Source organism: Lactuca virosa, chromosome 6 (genome assembly GCF_052849685.1).
Source record: "Lactuca virosa cultivar CGN04683 chromosome 6, Lactuca_virosa_CGN04683_v6, whole genome shotgun sequence".
In the NCBI taxonomy this organism is placed as follows: domain Eukaryota; kingdom Viridiplantae; phylum Streptophyta; class Magnoliopsida; order Asterales; family Asteraceae; genus Lactuca; species Lactuca virosa.
The window spans coordinates 55,689,673-55,699,264 of NC_136431.1; the positions used below are offsets into that span (position 1 = coordinate 55,689,673).

Genomic DNA, 9,592 nt, shown 5'->3' on the forward strand with positions numbered 1-9,592 from the left:
TATTCTCTCTAACTCTTATTTCATGTCAGTTATGATATTTATGTGCTATGCTTATGTGTTATATTTAGGATCGTTCCATGTGAACGGTATCCCAGTTCAGGTGTTATTCGATTCAGGGGCTACCCGATCGTTTGCCTCTCTTGCGCTTAGCAAGAGGTTTTCTGAGTCTTCAGGCCTGTTAGACTATCCTTTAGAGGTTGAGATTGCTGACGACCGATCTGTCCGAGCATCAAAAGTTTTCAGAGACTGCGTGTTGAGGTTGTATGACGAGCATTACCTCGTGGATTTGGTTCCCATTCCGTTACGTGGGAACAAGGTTATCATAGGCATGGACTGGTTGAGCCCTAATGGGGCGATGATCGACTGTGCGCAGCAGCTGGTGTGTATCAGGACCCCAAGTGGGAGAGAGCTGGTGACTCAGGGCAAGAGGCCGCAATGAGGACCCGCTTTGTGCTCAGCAGCGAGGGCTAGGCGCTACCTTCAATAGAGTGGCACAGGGTATGTCGCCTACGTTATGGATACCCGGGAAACGGGTAAGGCGACCGTGAGTGATGTGCCAATGGTACGAGAGTACCCAAACGTATTTAAGGAGGAGCTGCATGGGATACCTCCGGAGAGGCAGGTGGAGTTCCGGATCGACCTAGTCCCCAGTGCAGCTCGGGTAGCCAAGGCACCATATCGGTTGGCTCCTTCCGAGATGTAGGAGTTGTCTACACAGCTACAGGAGCTAATAGACAAGGGATTTATCAGGCCGAGCAGTTCGCCTTAGGGAGCCCCGATCCTGTTTGTGAAGAAGAAGGACGGGTTGCATCGGATGTATATAGATTACCAGGAGCTGAACAAGATAACGGTGAAGAACCGTTACCCACTCCCGAGGATTGAAGATCTCTTCGACCAGCTACAGGGGGAATCTTGGTTTTCCAAGATAGATTTGCGTTTAGGCTACCACCAGATGCGATTCAGAGTGGAGGATGTGCAGAAGACGACTTTTCGGACTCGCTATGGCCACTACGAGTTCGTGGTGATGCCCTTCGGGCTCACCAATGCTCCTGCCATGTTCATGGACCTCATGAACCGCGTGTGCAGACCGATGCTAGATCGGTCTGTGATAGTTTTCATTGACGGTATCTTGGTTTACTCCAAGACGCAGGAGCAACATGAGGAGCACTTGTGGGAGGTGTTGGATACCCTGAGGAGGGAGAGCTTGTACGCCAAATTCTCCAAGTGCGAGTTTTGGTTGTGCGAGGTGCAGTTTATGGGGCCCCTTGTCAACCAGAACGGGATTTTGGTTGACCCGACCAAGGTGGAGGCGGTGATGAGATGAGAGGTTCCGAAGTCTCCATCTGAGATTCGGAGTTTCCTAGGGTTAGCAGGCTATTACCGAAGGTTCATTCAGGACTTCTCCAAGATAGCAGTACCCTTGACCCGGCTGACAAAGAAGGCCATTGTATTTTGCTGGGGGCCTGAGCAACACGTAGCGTTTGAGACTTTGAGGCAGAGGTTGTGCGAGGCACCGATCTTAGCCCTGCCTGAGGGTGTAGAGGATTTTCTAGTATACTGCAATGCGTCCATTTCGGGATTGGGCGCAATGTTGATGCAGAGAGGGCACGTCATCGCCTACGCCTCGAGGCACTTGAAGCCTCACGAGGCGAACGACCCGACGCACAATCTAGAGTTGGGGGCGGTTGTCTTCGCCCTCAAGATTTGGCGACATTACCTTTATGGGGTCCGTTGTACCATTGACACGGATGACAAGAGTCTGAGGTACCTTATGGATCAGCCGAATCTAAACATGAGGCTGCGTTGGTGGCTAGATGTGGTGAAGGATTACGACTGTGAGATCCTCTACCACCCGAGGAAAGCCAATGTTGTGGCCGATGCTCTTAGCCGCAAGGCAGCCCAGATCCGAGATATTTGCTTACGGATGACAGTAGTGACTCCGCTTTTGGAGCATATCCGAGAGGCCCAGAAGGAGGCTATGAAGGAGGAACATCGGAAGAGCGAGCGTATTGTGGGTCAGGTTTCCTCCTTCGACTATGATAGCCGTGGGTTGTTGACACTATACCGTAGGGTGTGGATTCCATATCATGGAGGTGTGTGCCAGGTTCTGATGGAGGAGGCGCACAAATCCCGATTTTCTATTCATCCCGGGGCGAAGAAGATGTACAGAGATCTTCGTCCTGATTACTGGTGGCCCTGCATGAAGCGGGATGTAGCCTGGTACGTCGAGAGATGCCTGACCTGCAGGAAGGTCAAGGCCGAGCACCAGAGGCCTCACGGAAAGACGCAGCCGTTGGGTATACCCATGTGGAAATGGGAAGATATTACTATGGATTTCATCACAAAGCTTCCTAGGACCGCACGAGGGGTGGATTGGATTTGGGTCATCGTGGATCGGTTGACCAAGAGTGCTCATATCATATTGATCCAGGAGAGCATCTCGGCTGAGAAGCTGGCCGATATCTACATCTGAGAGGTAGTAGCTCCACACGGAGTGCCAGTTTCCGTGATTTCTGATCGAGACGTACGATTCTCTTCCAGATTCTGGAAGAAATTCCATGACGAGTTGGGTACTCGTCTGCATTTTAGCACGACTTTCCACCCTCATACGGATGGTCAGAGTGAGCGAACTATCCAGACCTTGGAGGATATGTTGCGAGCCTGCGTATTAGACTTCGGTGGTAGATGGGATACCTACCTTCCCTTGGCAGAGTTTTCCTACAATAGTAGCTACCACACGATTATCGACCGTCCTCCCTTCGTGATGTTATATGGGAGGAAGTTCAGGCCCCCGATATGCTGGGGATAGGTTGGACAGAGGGTCATGGGGAGTACCGAAGTGGTACTCAAGACGACAAAGAGGATCCAGCAGGTCGGGAGCAGGCTTCAGACTACTCAGAGTCGGCAGAAGAGCTACGCTGACCGACGCCGAGCAGACCTGGAATTCCAGGTCGTTGATAGGGTTCTTCTGAAGGTGTCACCTTGGAATGGTGTCATCCGGTTCAGGAAGCGGGGCAAGTTGGGCCCCAGATACATTGGTCCTTTCAGGGTTGCAGCCCCGGTGGGCAAGGTGGCGTATAGGTCGGATCTGCCAGCCGAGCTTAGTCAGATCCACAATACCTTTCATGTCTCCCAGCTGCGGAAGTGCTTGGTAGACGACTCTGCCGTAGTGCCTCTAGAGGATATCCAGGTTGATGAAAGCCTGAACTACATCGAGCGACCAGTAGCCATCCTCTACAGGAAGTCGAAGGATCTGAGGAAGAAGGGGGTTGAGTTGGTGAAGGTGTAATGGCAGCACCACAAGGATTCAGAATGGACTTGGGAGCCGGAGGACGAGATGAGGGAGCACTACCCCGAGCTTTTTCCGGATGCATCCGCAGATTTCGAGGATGAAGTCTAAAATAAGTGGGGGAGATTTCTAACGCCCGGTTCCTGGTACATATTTAAATAAGAAATTATTCAATTTTGCTAAGGGACTCGACAAGTTGGAGGCCCCAAACTCGTTGAGTAGGATTTTGATGTGTTAGACGTGGGACTTGATGTCTACTTGACGAGTTAAGGAGCCTTGACTCGACGAGTAGGCCTTCCAGAGTGAAACCCTAATTTTCAGGGTTTGCACCCTATTTAAACACCTTAACACCCCCACTATGGCCTCCCTCATCGCCTCCCTTAGTCCAGAAAACCCTAACTTGAAACCATAACCCATTTTGAGTGTTCTTGAGCCATTTTTGTGTATTTTTGGTGGTTTGAAGCTTGAGAAGGAAGAAGAAGCTTGGGAGTTCAAGAGGAAGCAAGTAGATCCAGAGGTTGTGTTCCATTCCCAGCTCTTTTGAGGTATAAAGTCTATACCTTGACTATTCATTTACTGGATCCCTTCGTGGAGTAGTTTAGGGCTTTAAGGAACCATTTTTGGAACCATTCATGGATGCAAGCATGTTTGGGGTTAAGACTTCAGATCTGGAACCTTTGAGGGACTCCATGGCATATAGGTGCCAACTTTATGGGCATGGGAGTCCCATGCACCTTGTGAACCTCATTTTAAAGCCTTTTGAGATAGACAACCCATGCATGAACGTAAAGTTTGTAACTTTACGTGTGATATCGACCCTAGGAGGCCAGATCTATGTTTTGGATGCGTTAAGCCTGACTGAAATCGACTGTATAGTTTTGGGATCATGGGGGACTCACCGAGTCGTCCTTAGGACTCGGCGAGTTGGGTCTTGGTTCCCCAACCTTATCTGTTACTTAGCAACTTGTTGAGTCTAGAAGATGACTCAGTCTGTTAGATGTGTTTTGGACTTAAAGGTCAATAACTCGACGAGTCCAAGGATAAAGTCACTGAGTCAGTGAGCAAATGTCCCAACTGTATGAAGGAGAACTCTACGAGTCCAAGGAAGGACTCGACGAGTTCAAATAGAACGTCCCGATTCTCTCATAAGGACAAACTCGGCAAGTCAAAGGGGAACTCGACGAGTTAGAACGAGAATTCGAGATTCTCGGAATTATGGAACTCGACGAGTTGATGGACCAACTCGGCGAGTTGAGTCAACCAGGATGTTGACTTTGACCAGAGCATTGACTTTGACTTTGACTTGGCCATTATCCAAGATTGACCCTTAAAGGGGTTATGAATATGAAAGAGTAACTAAAGGAGACTGATATGTGTAGGAGGTTGAGGAGAGTTGATCCCAACACCGATGAGAGTACAGTTACTGCACGGCATTGAGGTGAGTTACCTTCCAGTAGAAGTGGGTCTACGGCCAGAATGCCGACCCACTAGTAGGAGTTGTTGTTAGATGATTGTCTTTGTGATAATTATCTAGATTTGCTGCTACCTGATATGTTTTATGTGCTAGCATGATATGATGATATGTGATAATAGTAGTAGGGGGAATAGTCCCCGTGTCACGGTCGTGAGGACCGATGGCTAGGTCAGACACCCCAGAATTGCTTGGCAGTAGGTTTATGCTATGTTATTATATGATAGTAGTAGCGGGTGAAATAGTCCCCGTAGCCGGTTCAGATACACCGACGGGTAGGTCGGGCACCCCAGAATTGCCTGGCAGGGTAGGTCGAGCACCCCAGAATGGCTTGGCATGGGTAGGTCAGGCACCCCAGAATTGCCTGGCAGTATGTTTGTTATATGGCATGAGGTATGATGAGGGAACTTACTAAGCTTTGTGCTTACGGTTTACAGTTTTTGTTTCAGGTCCTTCTTCTTTGAAGGGAAAGGAGCTGGCACGCTAGCAGCGAATCACACCACTATCTTCCACACTATGATGTACTTGGGATTGTACTCTAACATTATTATTCCATGACATGTTTTATGACATTTGACTTATGGGTTTGTGGGTTTGATATGATATTGATGATGTTTTCAGTAAACTGTTTTACAAATTGCTTAATTAAAAAAATGAAATTTTTGGTCATGATTTTTTGGATGTTACACCATTATTGTTGCTTCATTGATATATTTACTTTTGAAAGCACCAAATGACATAAGTTTATTATGGAATAGAAGAATTTCCCATCTCAATTCCAAGAATATGAATCGTTTGCTTACGGAACACTTAGTTAGAGATCTATATTTTCTTAAATTTTATAATGAAACACTTTGTGCTTCTTACGAACATTAAAAACAATGTCGCAAAGAGCATATATCGCTGACACAAATATTGTTGTAACACCCGTCTATTCAACATAAAGTACACCAAAAAAATTTCAACATTTTATAACATACATTGTTTACATTTCCATTAAGCCACAAGTACAAGTACATACAAAATACGTCCAAGGATTAAGCCATGTTTACAAAGTCTTTCAACCAAAAGTATAAACTAAACCTAGTCACGATCACTCCATAACACCTTTCCTTTTTGTCCATATCCTAGATCATGTAGCAACCATCATACATCAGGTGTAAGCTTAAAAATATTAGTAAGGAATACTCCATACAAGTCTTTAACAACATTCAACATCAGGAATGTTATTTAACTACATCAGAAATAATTTTACATTCTTGCAGGTATTCATACCAAAAATTATCGACTTGACACATAGCAAGTCACATGTATCACCATTTCCAATATGGTTCTTGACAACAATGAATATCGAATAAACACTCAGTGTAACATCCCCATTTGGCACATATCATAATATTGTACACTTTGGGGTCCCGACAAAAACGTCCTAGGGGTCAGCCATCCTTAAATTACTCTCGACCAGGCACGCTTAACTATAGAGTTCTCATGGGATCTGCTGCCTTCATTGCTTTAAAACGTGTTGTGTCATGGAAGGTATTCACACCCCTTATAAGGAATGTTTTTTTTTCTGCTTCCCAGCCGATGTGGGATCAGGTACAACCCACCTTTCTTTCAGACAACCATGTTACGTTCTCCTTCCCAGACGATGTGGGATCATGTACAACCCATCTTTCTATCAGACAACCATGTAACCATAGCGCATGACCTTACTTGAACATGATATGTTCTATAGGATCCTACCTTTGTATTCTTGATTCCCAAGAAGACAGAAACCCATGTCTGGTGTAGCCAGAGCGTGATTAACAGAGCTTCATGGCCATGAGATATGGCTCAGTATATGATTGTTGTTAACCTATCTTATGAGTCTGGGCATGGTTACATGGTTTTCTGACAGAAATGTGGGTTGTACCTGATCCCACATCAGCTAGGAAGAGAACGGAATATTCTTTATAAGTGTAACGCCCACAGATCCGGGCTCGTCAATTTAGAGGCAATAAGTGTCGAAAACGACTTTTCGACAAAAGATTATTTAGAATAATTAATCTTAACCAAGTTGTATAATATGTCTCAAGGGTTCTGTACATATAAAGAACGCCGAAATCCGAGTTATAACGAAGACGTTATGGCCAGTCGAAGTTTTACGGCAAAACCAGCACGACACCGGGAGACGTAAATAGTGAATTTATGATAGAGGACTTTTTGGCCTTAGTAATCTAAACCAAAGTTGTAGTATACGTTAAACCGAGAGCATCCATAAAAAGAATGCCCAAATATGACTTCGTATGAGGAAGTTATGATTTTTTCTAAGATTTGGCATAGCAGTGCACGACCCGAAACTCGAATTGTAGATCGAGCGGTTTTTGGCCAAAGCGACCTAAATGAGAATTGAATATATCATTAATAGGAACTCAACGACAAAAAGACAGACGAAAACGGAGTCTGTATGTAGAAGTTATGAATTGTACGTGGTCATTTAACAGTATAATCTTCTCCTACTGTTAAATTTAAGATCAGTCGAGAATTAGCCAACGGAGACAAAAGGAAAGTTGTAGATCTTGTTTTTAACTACGCGTGGATATATAGAACGTCGAAAACGGAGCTCGTATACGAAAGTTACGGGGTTTAGAAGTCGGCCGGGTGCTGCTGCAAAAGGGGTAATGTGGCACAATGTATGCCACCCGCGTTTTGCCACCAGAATGGTGACACCTGGCCATGGAATCGACGAGTTGGAGGCCAAATCGACGATTTGGGCTTCCAGCCAGCCTATAAATAGAGGTGTCGGGTTTCCTTCATTCTTCACACCTCCTAACTTCACTTTCTCTCTTTACTTTCTCTCTCTAGCCTCTCTAGCCTCCCTAACCCCCCCCCCCCTAAAGTCTAGGAAAACCCCCTAGCACCCAAAGGAAGCCCCGAGGCTCCCGAAGGCTCCGAGAAAAGAGCTTTTCGGCTCAGAAACGCTGCTCCAGCGAAACCCGATTTTTAATAAAAACCCGCTGTAAGTTAGATACGCCTACCATACTTTAAATATAGCTTATATATAAATATAATATCGTTATAGATGAGATTTATTAGTGATTCAAAGTCGTTATACTTATTGATCTACTTATGGGAATGATGTCTAGGCTGTGATTTAGTGAGGTGTTTAAAGTGGGATTTCCAAACAGTATACTTCGTATACCAAACGGACCCTACCTCCGATATGATCCTACCTGGTTGTTCCTTACTTGATAGATCATGAAGTAGACTTTGAGTTAATGATGAATCTAGACTAATAATTAGTCGCAATAAAGATTAGACTCAAATCTAGTGGTAATGATACTAGGTTTCGTCGAAGGAAATCATATTGTCAAGAAGCGAAGCGCTGCTCGAATATCGAGTCGTCACTTTAACAAGTGAGTGCATAGTTACTTTCATCTTACACATATATATGAAGTATTTTATATAAATTACGTGTTATGTGTATACTTGTTATCTATGCTGGATGAACGATTTTATACATGTTTTAAATGATTTAAACTGTATATGTATTTTATATCTACAAAATATGTTAGGTAAAACATGGGTAAATGAATGATGAGGGATGAAAGCTGATATAGAGGAACATTGACAGTATGGACATAGTGCCCTATAGGTGAACATTGGCAGCAATGGACCTAGTACCCTATAGATGAGCATTGGCAGCTGCGCCACAACCTGTAGATGTTTTTGATCTACTCTAAACATCCTAACAGCTGCGCTCTAAGGATAGTATCGGCAGCTGCGCCTAATAGAGAACATCATAACCCTAGCAGCTGCGCCCAAAGGACAATTTCGGCAGCTGCACCTAATAGAGAATGTCATAATTCTGGCAGCTACGCCAAAATGATAATATTGGCAGCTGTTCTTAATAGATAATATTGACAGTATGTCATTGGCAACGATGGACTTCGTGCCTACTCCTTAGGACAATCCTTAGGACTGAATGAGTGAACGATAAATGATTCTTAGGGGAGATCCTTAAGAAATAAAGAAGATAATGAGGATGGGTAATTGGGTTGATTGTTTAATGATTAAACATAATTATATTAGTGTGGGTTGAAAACCCTATGTACTCATCAGGTTTCCCAACCTGACCCACTCAAACTTATTTGTATCACAGGTGTCGATATGAAGCTACTTTACACTGAGAGATTTAAAAGAGATGTAGATCACTAGTGCAAATGAATGTAAGTTCTGTTTATGCTTATGTTTCTGTATTAACGACGACATCCCAAATGTTTTAAATGAATAAAATACATTTCTTCGGAAATGCTTTGATAATGTATTTATCATGTTTTTTTTTTCTGGGAACAAATTCCGCAACATTTTTATTAAAAGAGATACTCTGATTTTTATAAAGCATAAACAAAATCGGTCTTTTTCTGGCTGTGAAAATGTGGATGTCACAATAAGGGATGTGGATACCTTACCTATCACAACATGTTTTAAAACCGTAAGCGCGGCATATCCCATAAGAACTATGAAGTTAAGCGTTCCCGAGCGAGAGAAATTTAGGGATGGGTGACCGCCTGGGAAGTTTTCGTGTCGGGTCCCCAAAGCAGACAATATTTTGATACGTTCCAGAGGGGGATGTTAGAAATGGTATCAGAGCTAGGGCATGCGTCGATGTGTTCAATAGGGACGTCGAACCCTATAATAGGGGATGAAGTTGGGTTGCACCTGATCCCACATCGGCTTGGACAGAGAACGAAACATTTCCTTATAAGCGGTCTGGATACCTTCCTTGTCACAATGTGTTTTAAAGTCGTGAGGGTAGCAGATCCCATAAGAACTCTGCAGTTAAGCGTGCT

General features: G+C 44.5%; 1 pseudogene; it reads left to right on the top strand.

Annotated features, from left to right (window-relative positions):
* The first annotated feature begins 6,463 nt into the window (after positions 1 to 6,463).
* LOC145122914 (small nucleolar RNA U3) lies at positions 6,464 to 6,660 on the top strand (annotated as a pseudogene).
* The last annotated feature ends 2,932 nt before the right edge of the window (positions 6,661 to 9,592 follow it).